We start from the raw sequence: 13,904 nt of genomic DNA on the forward strand, positions 1-13,904 counted from the left end.
TCCACCAGTCCCCAAAGGACAACTTTGAGCAGAAATACTGTTCATGGGCTCTGGTTTATTGAAAGGGAATGTCTCCTGCCCCAACAGCACATACCTGCTGCTGAGCATCTGCTTCTCAACTCTTCGAGAATTCAGTGGAAAGGATGGGAAGGAAACAGAGAGATGGTTGACTTTGTAGAAGCCAAGACCTCTCTGTTACTTGAGTTTATTTTAAAGTCAGGTGTTCTCTAATGGCAGAGGAAGAACATCACTTCGTTTCCAAAATCAAAGCAGGTCAGTGGTGGAGATTTCTTTGTCTTTTTCCAGGCTCTTACTGGAGAAACAGGAGCCCTTGTTGGAATTCATGTGTTCTCTTCCAGGTATATGATAAAAGTTCAGGAATAATTGTCTATCTAAGGCATTCGGTTTGCAGTCCAAAGTGTTTTCTCCAGGAGTGGTTGGAATCCTGCTCACAGCACCGGCATTTTTTTTCATGACTACTATCTTTAGGATTATTCAGGCTAACTAAATTGCACATGAGTTTCTTTCCACTCCCTTACCCCCATCTTACATTGGATCTTCTTTCTCTTAAGTTGTATTGTTAAGATAGTCCAGGTGAAAAAGCTGGTTAAATTGGTGACATTCCTGGATGTGGAATAAGACTATTCTTTTTTGTTTTTTTGTTTTTCTCTTGTTTCTTCCTTCTGCTGTTCTAGCAACAATATTTACTTTCCATGTGAGGGGGGGAAAGTAAGGAAAGGTGGAAAAGTAGGAGAGCAGAGTGCGCAGGACTGAAGGAACATATATAATGTACATTAAAAAGCAGGGGGAAAAGATGGAGATGCCGGGGATCGAACCCGGGGCCTCATACATGCAAAGCATGCGCTCTACCACTGAGCTACATCCCCCTGTAACAACCCTCCCTTATTTCCATATATTAGGAAATAAACCCATTTTCTGTATTCTTTGGCAAGACTTTTGCCAGAATATCTATTCTGCTAACTCGGAGACTTCTACAATTTTTAAATCAGTTTTTTGATGAATGGCTTTTGCCCAAGAATAGTAAATTATGAATCAAAACTGTTGCTGTTCCTGCTCTTAGCTTCTTCTCAGCCAGGTCAGACCTAGGCCAAAAGACTATGGCAGAGTAGATGGACTAGCGTAGAAGACAGCAACCCGTTCACTAGAAATCATCACCAGGAAGCAGAAAACTGATCCCACATCAACAAAATTTAATCCCTTTCTCAGCATCTTTGAAGATTATGCAAGAATGAACAAAAAGAAGAAAAAAATAAGGAACTCTAAGAAATTAAAAATATATATTTTCCTGTAATATTCTGAGCCGTGTCAGAGGAGCAGAAAATTTTCCAACGAATCCCTATGACTTTCCTGTTTCTCACCTTCTCCTACCATCCCACATCGCCAGGAACTGAATGCAAGTGTCATACACAGAAGACATTCCAAACTTTTTGGGTGGGTAAATATTGTGGACCATTAACAACACTTGAGAAGCCTGAAACATTCTAAAAATGGGTAGAAAAACAATCTCAATTTTGAAAAAACAGATGTTTTGGAAAACTCACCTCTGGGGAGCTGAAATAGCTCAGTTGGGAGAGCGTTAGACTGAAGATCTAAAGGTCCCTGGTTCGATCCCGGGTTTCGGCAGCCTGAGCGTTTTAGTTATATCTGAAAGGACAAAACCATTCTAAAACCTCCCGATCTTGTACTTGACGTCCGATGAGCTTGAGCAAGGGAAATGCTTCTCCTTTGTGTGCACAGCGATTGCAACGCTCTGTGGGTTTTGGTGTGCAAGATGGATAGTGAAGTTCATGCTTATAATTTATGATGCTAATTTTGCTTAATTATAGCGACATCAAGTAACAAATTTTAAAATACCATAAAAGGTCGAAAGAGTGAAGAAAAAATAAAGCTAAATTTGTTTTACTATCTTTGCTGATAACTTTCCCCTGTTTTTTGAGTAGGGGAACCTATATTTTCATTTTGCTCTTGTCCCATACATATGTACCAGGCCCTAACTTTTACATGAAATTAGGGTTGGAGTACCTGAGATAACATTGCAAGAAAAATCCCGAGGCAAGATGTGGTTTGCATATCCAAAAGGAAACATCAAGAAAATAGGCAGTGTACTAAAATCATTGTCCTGCGCTTTGCTTTCTTAATATATTCTGGGATCGTGCGAATGTACCAAAATCAGTTCCATTTTGTTTCCAAAACCTCTGGAAACTGCCTATTATGTCCAAAGCTGGAGGGTGGAAGGCGATTGAAGGTAGGGGGAAAAAACCTGCCAAAACCGAATTTTAAGAGCAAAAGGTATACCTGGAGAAACGTCCAGGTCATCACCAGGAAGGCCCCGCTGGGATTCGAACCCAGGATCTCCTGTTTACTAGACAGGCGCTTTAACCAACTAAGCCACGGAGCCCACTTTATAACCCATATCTGGTTTTCTTCTGGCAGAGAATGCTTACGTATTAGTGTATTTCAGAATAGGGTCTGAGGTGAGTACGATATATTCGTCTCTTTTTAAGAAGACGGAGGGGAAGAAGGGAGAGGGGAAATACGAGTTTAAGATTTTTTTTTTTAATTTTTAATGTAATCCTAAGTCATTTTATCTTCTGTTCTACTTTGCAGTTTCATTCCGACCTTTCTTACCTGTGCAAGATCCCTTTCTCTGGAAAATATATATGAAAATATATCAGTATTACTTGATATATGCTTAATATATTATTAATAGATAAAATTTAAATATATTAACATTAATGTTATGATAATAGCAAAGTCAACCATAAGCAACCTTCCAAGGTTGAGAGAAAAATTACTTAAATGCTATAGACTAACGTCAATAGCACCCAGACCTGGAAAATAGCTTGAGAACTTGATGAAAGTATAGATTCTTGGACCCATCACGCAACTCCTGAATGAAGTAAAAATAAGGCAGGAATCTTTGTAATTTAAAAACTTCTTCAGATTATATTGATGGCCAGATAGGTTAAAGAACTGCAATTGATCAAGAAGGTAGAGTGAGTTCAAATAAGGCAACCTGGTGACAAGTTTCATCTGGAAAAGGTAGGTTAGGAAAGGGGGAGGTTGGGCAGAAAGACTCCTGGAGTCTTGAAGAAAGGCAGGCAACAGAAGCTGGGGGATTTACCACAGTATATCACATTTACAATAACCAGGCTTGGCTTAGAAACAATAGTAATGAGACGGTTTGAGAGAGAGAATTACAAAATTTTGAGCAGGGGGGGAAATGATGATAACTTGCACATGATGAAAATGGAATAAAGAACTTTGATTCCAGAAGTTTAGCGCTAACTTCCTTGGATAGTAACCACCAGTATTCAAAGCTTGGTAAAGGTTCCATAAACTTTTTTATATTGGATCTATTACACAGATACCAGATTCTAAAACTGTCAGTTCAGTTCAGTTCAGCCGCTCAATTGTGTCCGACTCTTTGCAACCCCATGGACTGCAGCACGCCAAGCCTCCCTGTCCATCACCAACTCCCCCAGCTTGCTCAAACTCATGTCCAACCAGTCAGTGAGGCCATCCAACTATCTCATCCTCTGTCGTCCCCTTCTCCTCCTGCCTTCAATCTCTCCCAGTATCAGGGTCTTTTCCAGTGAGTCAGTTCTTCACATCAGGTAGCCAAAGTATTGGAGTTTTAACTTCAGCATCAGTCCCTCCAATGAATATTCAGGACTGATTTCTTTTAGGATTGACTGGTTTGATCTCCTTGTCAGTGAGGTATTATAATTCATTCTGTTGGCATCTTCTTTATCTGGCCAGAGAATTGTCTTTTTTTTTTTTTTAAAGTTAGCTGATTTGTTGTCTTAGAATTTTGTAACAGAAAGTGTAGTTTTCAACAGTTTCTTGCCTTGACATGAATGAATGAGCTCAACTCCACTGGGAGTCCTGGAGTGGAGTCCCACGCGGGCTGCTCTATCACATTCTGAGTTTGTTCTCAGTTCTTGCTACAGGCTTCATATCTTGTGAGTTTTGTTCCAAATAGAATCAGAACAAAACTTCATATCTGTACCTATTCTTTGTTATCCTTTGAAGGAGTGAAAATTTTAAGAGCAAATATGGGACGGCAGAGTAGGGTTGGCAGTGAGAACAAATCCATCCAATTCCTTTCCCTCCAAGAATGCAATAACAGGAAAGATGAAACAGAAATTAGAAAGAATAAAATTAAACAGCTGAAATCTCTGAGATGGGATCACTTTTTTCTATGCAGCTGATGATGGCCATTCTCCCGCTCTGCAAAACCTTCTGCCTTTAGCTCCTGACTTTGCTAGTGTTTTCTGTGTGATTTTCTGAGGTGTACCAGGCAAGGTTTCCTTAATATATGTATATATGATGACAAAGATTTGAAAGCGTGGAATTCCCATCCTCCTTATTTCAGTTTTCTAGACAAGTCACGTCAAAGATGGAGGACAGTGTCTGTGGTCAGAAATCTTCTACATATGAATTAGGAAAGAGTTATTGACTAAATTTGATCATCAAACTCTAGCAACAGATCCAAGTACTCAGTTGGATCTCAGAATCTATTTCAGTCACATTAGAAAACTCTACATTCACTGATCCGAATACTCGTTTTAATAAATTGAGGTTTGGATAGCAACAGCATCCTTGTAAGAAGTGGATTTATTGTGCAGTGTCTACTCATGCAGATATAACTCAGATCTATAGACTTTAATGTCTGGTGACTGTACTGAGTTGCCCTCAGTAGAGCCTGGAAGATTAGGAAAGAGTGGAAGAAAATTAGTGGGCAGGCTTTCTGCTCCTCAGTCTGCAACCTGTTTCTTGAGAAAGACAGTTGAGAAAACTGGGGTAGAAAATTGTGCATGGTCTCCTTATTTTTTTCTCTTTCCACTCTTCTTTCAATTGTTTTTGCAAGTGAATCAATAACTGGTTTGTGGTTTGGTATGATTACTGCCCTGGATGAACAGTATCTTCCTTTGTTGTCTCACTCCACCCAGCTTTCCTTGTTCTGACACAATCAGGTTTAGTCATGGATTCCAAAGCCCTTGGAGTAGAAATGCTTGAGTGCTTAAAGCAACCAACTAAATTAGATAGTCTCCCTTGAATGTGAGCAGGAAAAGATGAGTAAAGAAATGCAAAATCAAAAGTAAGAAAAAAGAGGAAAAAAAGAGAGGCTCAGACATGGTCCTTGTGCTCAGTTGTGTCTGACTCTGCAACACCATGGACTGTAGCCCACCAGTCTCCTCTGTCTACGGGATTTTCCAGACAAGAATACTGGAGTGAGTTGTCATTTCCTACCCCAGGGGATCGTCCCGATCCAGGGATAAAACCACATCTCCTGTATCTCATGTATTAGCAGTAGCACTGAGCCACTGGGGAAGCCCTCAGACTTGGAGGTAGGGGGTGGGGGAGCCTTAAACCTCAGACATCTTCCATGCTCTGTGATCTCTCCACAACTCAATTACATCCACCCAGACACGTGGCTTCCAAGAAAAATTTCATGACTAATTACCTTCCTTCCTTTTCTGGATGTCTTCGAGGACCTAATAGTTGGCAGAGTAGAGTTTAGTCTGTGCAGCTCCTTTATTTCCGAACCTCCTACTCTAAGTCTGATCTTACAGCTACATCATGAGGAGGGGCACTGCAGCACAAATGAAAGGACATAGTTACACTCAGTCTTCCCAAAGTTGATAGGCGCTAAGGGCTGCATGCCAAGGGATGTGTGAGTAGCACTTGCATCCACCAACACAGAAAAGCCCATTATGGAACATATCCTTGAGTCTTCAAATGCTCCCTCCTTCCATTTTATTCCCCTCTGCCTGCACAGACTGCAAATAAAATGGAAAAACATAACGCAGAAGGATGTGAGAAAGAGAAGTGTGCTTCCTTGAGAATTTAACTGCAGGTGGGGAAATTAGACACAAAGGATGGATTCACAATAATTACGATGAAAGGATACACCGCCAGCCCGGCACTATGTCTACAAACCTTGCAGTGACTTTTCCAAGCAGATGCTACAGCTCTGGTTCTTAAAGACACAGAAGACAGAAAGAAAAGGAGGAGGAAAACAAAGCATTCCTGAGAGCTAGCTATTACAGAGTTTTTGAGTTTTTTTCTTTTTTTCCAAATGGAGTTTTCTCAGCAATGAAGAGAATGCAGAGGAGATTTGCAACTAGGACAAAATCTACCAAATGAATTAATTGATTATATATCCAGTAGCTAGGTGTATGTTTGGGTGGTTCATTACTTGAGCTTTTAAAGTTTTAGTTAAGGAAACAGTGTTCAAATCCCTAGGGGTTCAGTATTGGCGTGTTTGCACTTATTCTCCAGTTATTGGTGGTGTCGGGATATGACTCCAGTAATTTTTAACTGGTAGAAAGCAACTGAAATCTTGTCTGCTCTTAAAGTTATGAGTATTTGCAATAGGATCCTTTACCCTTCCCTTTACCCTAGTGGTTGGTAAACTATTGCCTGTGAGCAAAGAATGGTTTTGGAACATTTCCCGAATTTGTATGTCATCCTTGTGCAATGGGCCATGCTCCCTTTCTCTATATCTTCCCAGTTTTAATATGTGTGCTGCTGAAAGAGCAACATTTTTTTTTATTTTAAAAGGTCGAAAAATACAGTAGTATTTCATGACACATGAACCTTATATGAAATTCAAATTTAGGTGTTCATATATAAAGTTTTATTCAAACACAACAACCTCATTCATTTACACATCATCTATGGCTGTTTTTAGGCTAAAATGTAGAGTAGTTGTAATAGAGATGGTACACAGCACCTTTTCCCTTCCCACTGCTGCTGTGGATACTACACATTGCAGTCACTCAGTGATGATTCCTCAAGTTTTTCAGTGTCACAGACATAATATTTTATTATTTAAAAAAATCAGCAGTAGTTACACATCATTTAAAAACAATGAAAGCCGACCTCGACAGTGAGCTCCTTTGGCTGAACCATGACACTTGTTGTCCAGTCTAAGTCATATCCGACTCTATCGTGACCCCATGCACTGCAGCATGCCAGGCTTCCCATGACACTGGGAACCATGATACTGCATCATGTCTATGCTTTAACATACTGAAGGAATTAAAGTATCATGAGCATCATCCCAGTGAGCATCTACTCCTTTCTCACAGGAAGACAAATCATCCTCGGTATTCACTAAAATACCAAAACCTGGGGTTGAACCAGGGACCTTTAAGATCTTCAGTCTAACTCTCTCCCAGCTGAGCTATTTCAATGTTTAGATTGTCAACTTTGATTTTTGGAAGGGTTCAAGTTCCTAAAGCACGGTTGGCCAATATACTTGCCCACCCAGAAAGATCGGAATATACTGTTTTCCATGTATGTCAGTTAGATACAATTCCTGGCAGCAGGGATGAATACGTACGAATGGAGATTTTTAAAGAGAGCTGTTAGGGAGATATTCAGTGGAAAGCCTTTCTGCTCCTCTGTATCCTGTAGACACTCTTCAGAAGTAATGGAACCTATAGGCAATATTTTGGAGAATCCCTTATTTTTCTCTTGTTTTTGATCCACACTCTTACATAATCTCCAAAAATTATGAGAAATGTTATCCAGTGATGCTATAAATTTGCTAAAAGAATAGAGTATACAACAGCATTACCAGACTACTAAACACTTGTCACCATACTCCAACTGACAGGACAACAACTGTCACAAAAATTAGAAAATTTGAAATGACACATCTCATTGCAACAGTATTTCTTCACACACACACAAGAATGTTTTTAATGAAGATAAGGTTGCAATCAGGTCAGTCTCTGATTGGCTCCTTTGTAAATCTTGCAAGGAAACCCATTTACCATGGCAAAGAAATTAAAGTGTTTACTTATAGTATCCAAAAGAAATATGCCTAGAGAAAACAAACTTAAAACCACTAATCTTTGAGTAAAAATAGTTGATTGAGAATTGAGGACAGTGGAAGCAAAATCAAGAACTCATTTTAAAAAGAAGGCAAGTGCTCGCTTCGGCAGCACATATACTAAAATTGGAACGATACAGAGAAGATTAGCATGGCCCCTGCGCAAGGATGACACGCAAATTCGTGAAGCGTTCCATATTTTTGAGTGAAGTAAGCCAGAAGGAAAAACACCAATACAGTATACTAACGCATATGTATGGAATTTAGAAAGATGGTAACAATAACCCGGTGTACGAGACAGCAAAAGAGACACTGATGTATAGAACAGTCTTATGGACTCTGTGGGAGAGGGAGAGGGTGGGAAGATATGGGAGAATGGCATTGAAACATGTAAAATATCATGTAAGAAACGAGTTGCCAGTCCAGGTTCAATGCACGATACTGGATGCTTGGGGCTAGTGCACTGGGACGACCCAGAGGGATGGTATGGGGAGGGAGGAGGGAGGAGGGTGCAGGATGGGGAACACATGTATACCTGTGGCAGATTCATTTTGATATTTGGCAAAACTAATACAATTATGTAAAGTTTAAAAATAAAATAAAATAAATAAAAAAATAAAAAGAAGGCAAATGATGTGTCATTTTCATTGTCTCTTGATGAGTCAGTCTACAGATGTTACTGATGTTATTCAGCTGTTTATTCAAGGAGGCAATGTCATTTTTAAGTGACTGAAGACAGAATCTGCATGAACATTCTATGTGGAAAAACTCCAGGTGAGACTTTTTTGTGAGAATTTGAACAAACAATTCATTACAATCTACTGCAATATGTTATAACTGGTAGTGGTGAAATTGTGAAGGGAACAGAAAAAGGTTTTAAAACTTGTGAGAAAAAATAAATAAATAAAACTTGTGAGAAAGGTAAGCCTAGTGGGCCTCTTTGAATTTTGGAGGCCAGTGGTGAAGTCAATCCTCCCAGCGGGCCTGACTTCACGCAGGGCATGCAACTGTTCATTTTATTTGGAAGGATAGCTGCAGCATAGGGATCCACACTAATTCATGACAGGTGACTAATAGTTTGGCTGACTGGTGCTTGGAAGGAAAATTGCTGAAAAGTGAGGACGGAGAGGTTTTGAGAAAGAGACAGACAGATGTGCTCAGTCACTCAGTCGTGTTCTGATTTTACAACCCCATGAACTGTAGCCTTCCAGGCTCCTCAGACAGATGGATAGATTTTACTAAATGTGCAGAGTCTAAGGATATTTCTTTTCCATGTAAATGCTCTCCAAGAGAAACCTCCTAAGCAGGGAATCTTAATAGACAGTTGGACAAGATAACCAATTCTGTTGATGTTTGGAAGCTTAGCTTCTCCTTAGCCATCACTGTCTTTTCCCAGTGGAATTATGAAAAGAATGGCCACAGTGACAGAATGGAAGTCATGTATAGCTCAGTAACATGGACTTGCACACACCAAAATAGATCAGATTGAAGCCACTGCAAAGTGACTAAACTACCAACACACTTAAAACATAAGTAGCATTAACATCATAAAATGAAAAAAATTCAAAACAAAAAGAGTTTGGAAGGAAGATTGAATTAAAAGTTCAGTCCGTTCAGTTCGGTTCAGTTCAGTTGCTCAGTTCTGTCCACCTCTTTGTGACTCCATGGACTGCAGCACTCCAGGCCTCCTGTCCATCACCAACTCCCGGAGTTTACTCAGACTCATGTCCATCGAGTCAGTGATGCCATCCAACCATCTCATTGTCTGTCATCCCCTTCTCCTCCCGCCTTCAATCTTTACCAGCATCAGGATCTTTTCAAATGAGTCCGCTCTTCACATCAGGTGGCCAAAGTATTGGAGTTCCAGCTTCAGCATCAGTCCTTCCAATGAACATTCAGGACTGATTTCCTTTTGGATTGACTGGTTGGATCTCCTTGTAGTCCAAGGGACTCTCAAGAGTCTTCTCCAAGCCACAGTTCAAAAGGATTCAATTCTTCAGATGTTCACTTTTCTTTATAGTTCAACTCTCACTCCATTCATGGCTACTGGAAAAACCGTAGCTTTGACTAGATGAACTTTTGTTGACAAAATAATGCTTTTTAATATGCTGTCTAGGTTGGTCATAACTTTTCTTCCACAGAGCAAGTGTCTTTTAATTTCATGGTTGTAGTCACTACCTGCAGTGATTTTGGACCCAGAAAAATGAAGTCTGTCAGTTTCCATTGTTTCCCCTCTATTTTCCTTGAAATGCTGGGACCAGATGCCATGATCTTGGTTTTCTGAATGTTGAGTTTTAAGCCAACTTTTTCACTCTTCTCTTTCACTTTTACCAAGAGGCTCTTTAGTTCTTTGCTTTCTGCCATAAAGGTGGTGTCATCTGCATATCTGAGGTTATTGATATTTCTCCTGGCAATCTTGATTCCAGTTTGTGCTTCATCCAGCCTGGCATTTTGCATGATGTACTCTGCATATAAGTTAAATAAGCAGGGTGACAATATACAGCCTTGACGTACTTCTTTCCCGATTTGGAACCAGCCTGTTGTTCCAGGTCCAGTTCTAACTGTTGCTTCCTGACCTGCATACAGATTTCTCAGGAGGCAGATAAGGTGGTCTGGTATTCACATCTCTTGAAGAATTTTCCACAGTTTGTTGTGATCCACACAGTCAAATGCTTTGGCATAGTCAATAAAGCAGAAATAGATGTTTTTCTGGAACTCTCTTGCTTTTTCCATGATCCAACGGATGTTAGCAATTTGATCTCTGGTTCCTCTGCCTTTTCGAAATCCAGCTTGAACGTCTGGAAGTTCATGGTTCACGTACTGTTGAAGCCTGGCTTGGAGAACTTTAAGCATTACTTTGCTAGTGTGTAGCTTAGTTGGTAAAGACTCTGCCTGCAATGCAGGAGACACAGGCTCGATCCCTGGGTCAGGAAGATCCCCTTAAAAAGGTAATGGCAACCCACTCCAGTATTCTTGCCTGGAGAATTCCATGGACAGAGGACTTGCCGGGCTACAGTCCATGGGATGGCAAAGAGTTGGACACGACTTTGTGACTAACTTTCCTTTCCTTTTGCTAGTGTGTGAGATGAGTGCAATTGAGCGGTAGTTCGAGCATCCTTTGGCATTGCCTTTCTTTGGGATTGGAATGAAAACGGACCTTTTCCAGTCCTGTGGCCACTGCTGAGTTGTCCAAATTTGCTGGCATATTGAGTGCTGCACTTTCACAGCATCATCTTTCAGGATTTGAAATAGCTCAACTGGAATTTCATCACCTCCACTAGTTTGTTCATAGGGATGCTTCCTAAGGCCCATTTGACTTCACATTCCAGGATGTCTGGCTCTAGGTGAGTGATCAAACCATCGTGATTATCCGGGTCATGAAGATCTTTTTTGTATAGTTCTGTGTATTCTTGCCACCGCTTCTTAATATCTTCTGCTTCTGTTAGGTCTGCTGCAGGGTTGGGGTCACTGGGTTTAGCAGTGTGTGCGTGGGACCGTTTGAAGGAGGTCACCATTATCTTCATTACCTCCACCATAGTTTGGCCCCAGAAAAACATCACGGTATGAGGTGGTAGCGTGGCCGAGCGGTCTAAGGCGCTGGATTAAGGCTCCAGTCTCTTTGGGGGCGTGGGTTCGAATCCCACCGCTGCCAATCCTTTTAGGACTTCCCTGTAGCTCAAACAAAATGGGCTTCCCTGGTGGCTCAGAGGTTAAAGCATCTGACCGCAATGCAGGAGACCTGGAGAAGAAAATGGCAACCCACTCCAGTATTCTTGCCTGGAGAATCCCACGGCCTGGTGGGCTATAGTCCATGGGGTCGCAAAGAGTTGGACACAACTGAGCGACTTCACTTTCCTGTAGCTCAAACGCTGAAGAATCTGCTCAAACGCTGAAGAACCCTGGGTTGGGAAGTTCCCCTGGAGAAGGTAATGGCAATCCACTCCAGTATTCTTGCCTGGAGAATCCCATAGACAGAGAATGCTGGCTGGCCACAGTCCGTAGGGTCGCCAAGGGTCGGACAAGACTGAGCAACTAACACACACACACAAATAACAGGGAGGGAACACAGCCCCACCCATCAACAGAAAATTGGAATAAAGATTTACAGAACATGGCCCAGCTCATCAGACCAGTTTCCTCCTCAGTCCCTCTCTCCCATCAGGAAGCTTCCATAAGCCACTTATCCTCCATCAGAGGGCAGACAGGCTGAAAAACTCCATCACAGAAAACTAACCAATCTGATCACATGGACCACAGTTCAGCGCAGTTCAGTCGCTCAGTCGTGTCCGACTCATTAACTACCCTATGAATCACAGCTCACCAGGCCCCCTGTCCATCACCAACTCCCCGAGTTCACTCAAACTAATGTCCATCGAATCGGTGATGCCTTCCAGCCACCTCATCCTCTGTCGTCCCCTTCTTCTCCTGCCCCCAATCCCTCCCAGCATCAGAGTCTTTTCCAATGAGTCAACTCTTCGCATGAGGTGGCCAAAGTATTGGAGTTTCAGCTTTAGCATCAGTCCTTCCAATGAACACCCAGGACTGATCTTTAGGATGGACTGGTTGGATCTTCTTGCAGTCCAAGAGACTCTCAAGAGTCTTCTCCAACACCACAGTTCAAAGGCATCAATTCTTTGGCGCTCAGCCCTCTTCACAGTCCAACTCTCACATCCATACATGACCACAGGAAAAACCACAGCTTTGACTAGATGGGTCTTTGTTGGCAAAGTAATGTCTCTGCTTTTGAATATGCTATCTAGGTTGGTCGTAAGTTTCCTTCCAAGGAGTAAGCGTCTTTTAATTTCATGGCTGCAATCACCATCTGCAGTGATTCTGGAGCCCAGAAAAATAAAGTCTGACACTGTTTCCACTCTTTCCCCATCTATTTCCCATGAAGTGATGGGACCGGATACCATAATCCTCATTTTCTGAATGCTGAGCTTTAAGCCAACTTTTTCACTCTCCTCTTTCACTTTCATCAAGAGGCTTTTGAGTTCCTCTTCACTTTCCGCCATAAGGGTGGTGTCATCTGCATATCTGAGGTTATTGATATTTCTCCCGGCAATCTTGATTCCAGCTTGTGTTTCTTCCAGTCCAGCGTTTCTCATGATGTACTCTGCATAGAAGTTAAATAAGCAGGATGACAATATACAGCCTTGACGTACTCCTTATCCTATTTGGAACCAGTCTGTTGTTCCATATCCAGTTCTAACTGTTGCTTCCTGACCTGCATACAGATTTCTCAAGAGGCAGGTCAGGTGGTCTGGTATTCCCATCTATTGCAGAATTTTCCATAGTTTATTGTGATCCACACAGTCAAAGGCTTTGGCATAATCAATAAAGCAGAAATAGATATTTTTCTGGAACTCTCTTGCTTTTTCCACGATCCAGCAGATGTTGGCAATTTGATCTCTGGTTCCTCTGCCTTTTCTAAAAACCAGCTTGAACATCTGGAATTTCATGGTTCATGTATTGCTGAAGCCTGGCTTGAAGAATTTTGAGCATTACTTCACTAGCGTGTGAGATGAGTGCACTTGTGCGGTAGTTTGAGCATTCTTTGGCATTGCCTTTCTTTGGGATTGGAATGAAAACGGACCTTTTCCAGTCCTGTGGCCACTGCTGAGTTTTCCAAATTTGCTGGCATATTGAGTGCAGCACTTTCACAGCATCATCTTCCAGGATTTGAAATAGCTCCACTGGAATTCCATCATCTCCACTAGCTTTGTTCATAGCGATGCTTTCTAAGGCCCACTTGACTTCACATTCCAGGATGTCTGGCTCTAGGTGAGTGATCACACCATCATGATTATCTTGGTCGTGAAGATCTTTTTTGTATAGTTCTGTGTATTCTTGCCACCTCTTAATATCTTCTGCTTCTGTTAGGTCCATACCATTTCTGTCCTTTACCGAGCTCATCTTTGCACGAAATGTGCCCTTGGTATCTCTAATTTTCTTGAAGAGACCTCTAGTCTTTCCCATTCTGTTGATTTCCTCTATTTCATTGCACTGATCGTTGAGGAAGGCTTTCTTTGTC

The 13,904-nt window shown here is 41.4% G+C and overlaps 6 non-coding genes across 6 annotated transcripts; 3 read left to right on the top strand and 3 right to left on the bottom strand.

Moving 5' to 3' along the window:
* Positions 1-815: 815 nt before the first annotated feature.
* Positions 816-887, bottom strand: TRNAA-UGC. The gene has a single exon. It is a non-coding gene; the product is annotated as a tRNA-Ala (tRNA).
* Positions 888-1,571: 684 nt separating this feature from the next.
* On the top strand, positions 1,572-1,644 carry TRNAF-GAA. The gene has a single exon. It is a non-coding gene; the product is annotated as a tRNA-Phe (tRNA).
* Positions 1,645-2,345: 701 nt separating this feature from the next.
* On the bottom strand, positions 2,346-2,419 carry TRNAT-AGU. Its single transcript has one exon. It is a non-coding gene; the product is annotated as a tRNA-Thr (tRNA).
* A 4,044-nt stretch (positions 2,420-6,463) lies between these two features.
* Positions 6,464-6,570, bottom strand: LOC113882320. The gene has a single exon (XR_003508335.1). It is a non-coding gene; the product is annotated as a U6 spliceosomal RNA (small nuclear RNA).
* A 1,396-nt stretch (positions 6,571-7,966) lies between these two features.
* Positions 7,967-8,073, top strand: LOC113882336. Its single transcript, XR_003508346.1, has one exon. It is a non-coding gene; the product is annotated as a U6 spliceosomal RNA (small nuclear RNA).
* Positions 8,074-11,440: 3,367 nt separating this feature from the next.
* Positions 11,441-11,522, top strand: TRNAL-AAG. Its single transcript has one exon. It is a non-coding gene; the product is annotated as a tRNA-Leu (tRNA).
* The last annotated feature ends 2,382 nt before the right edge of the window (positions 11,523-13,904 follow it).

The sequence above is a fragment of the Bos indicus x Bos taurus genome, chromosome 23, assembly GCF_003369695.1.
Source record: "Bos indicus x Bos taurus breed Angus x Brahman F1 hybrid chromosome 23, Bos_hybrid_MaternalHap_v2.0, whole genome shotgun sequence".
NCBI classification, from domain to species: Eukaryota; Metazoa; Chordata; class Mammalia; order Artiodactyla; family Bovidae; genus Bos; species Bos indicus x Bos taurus.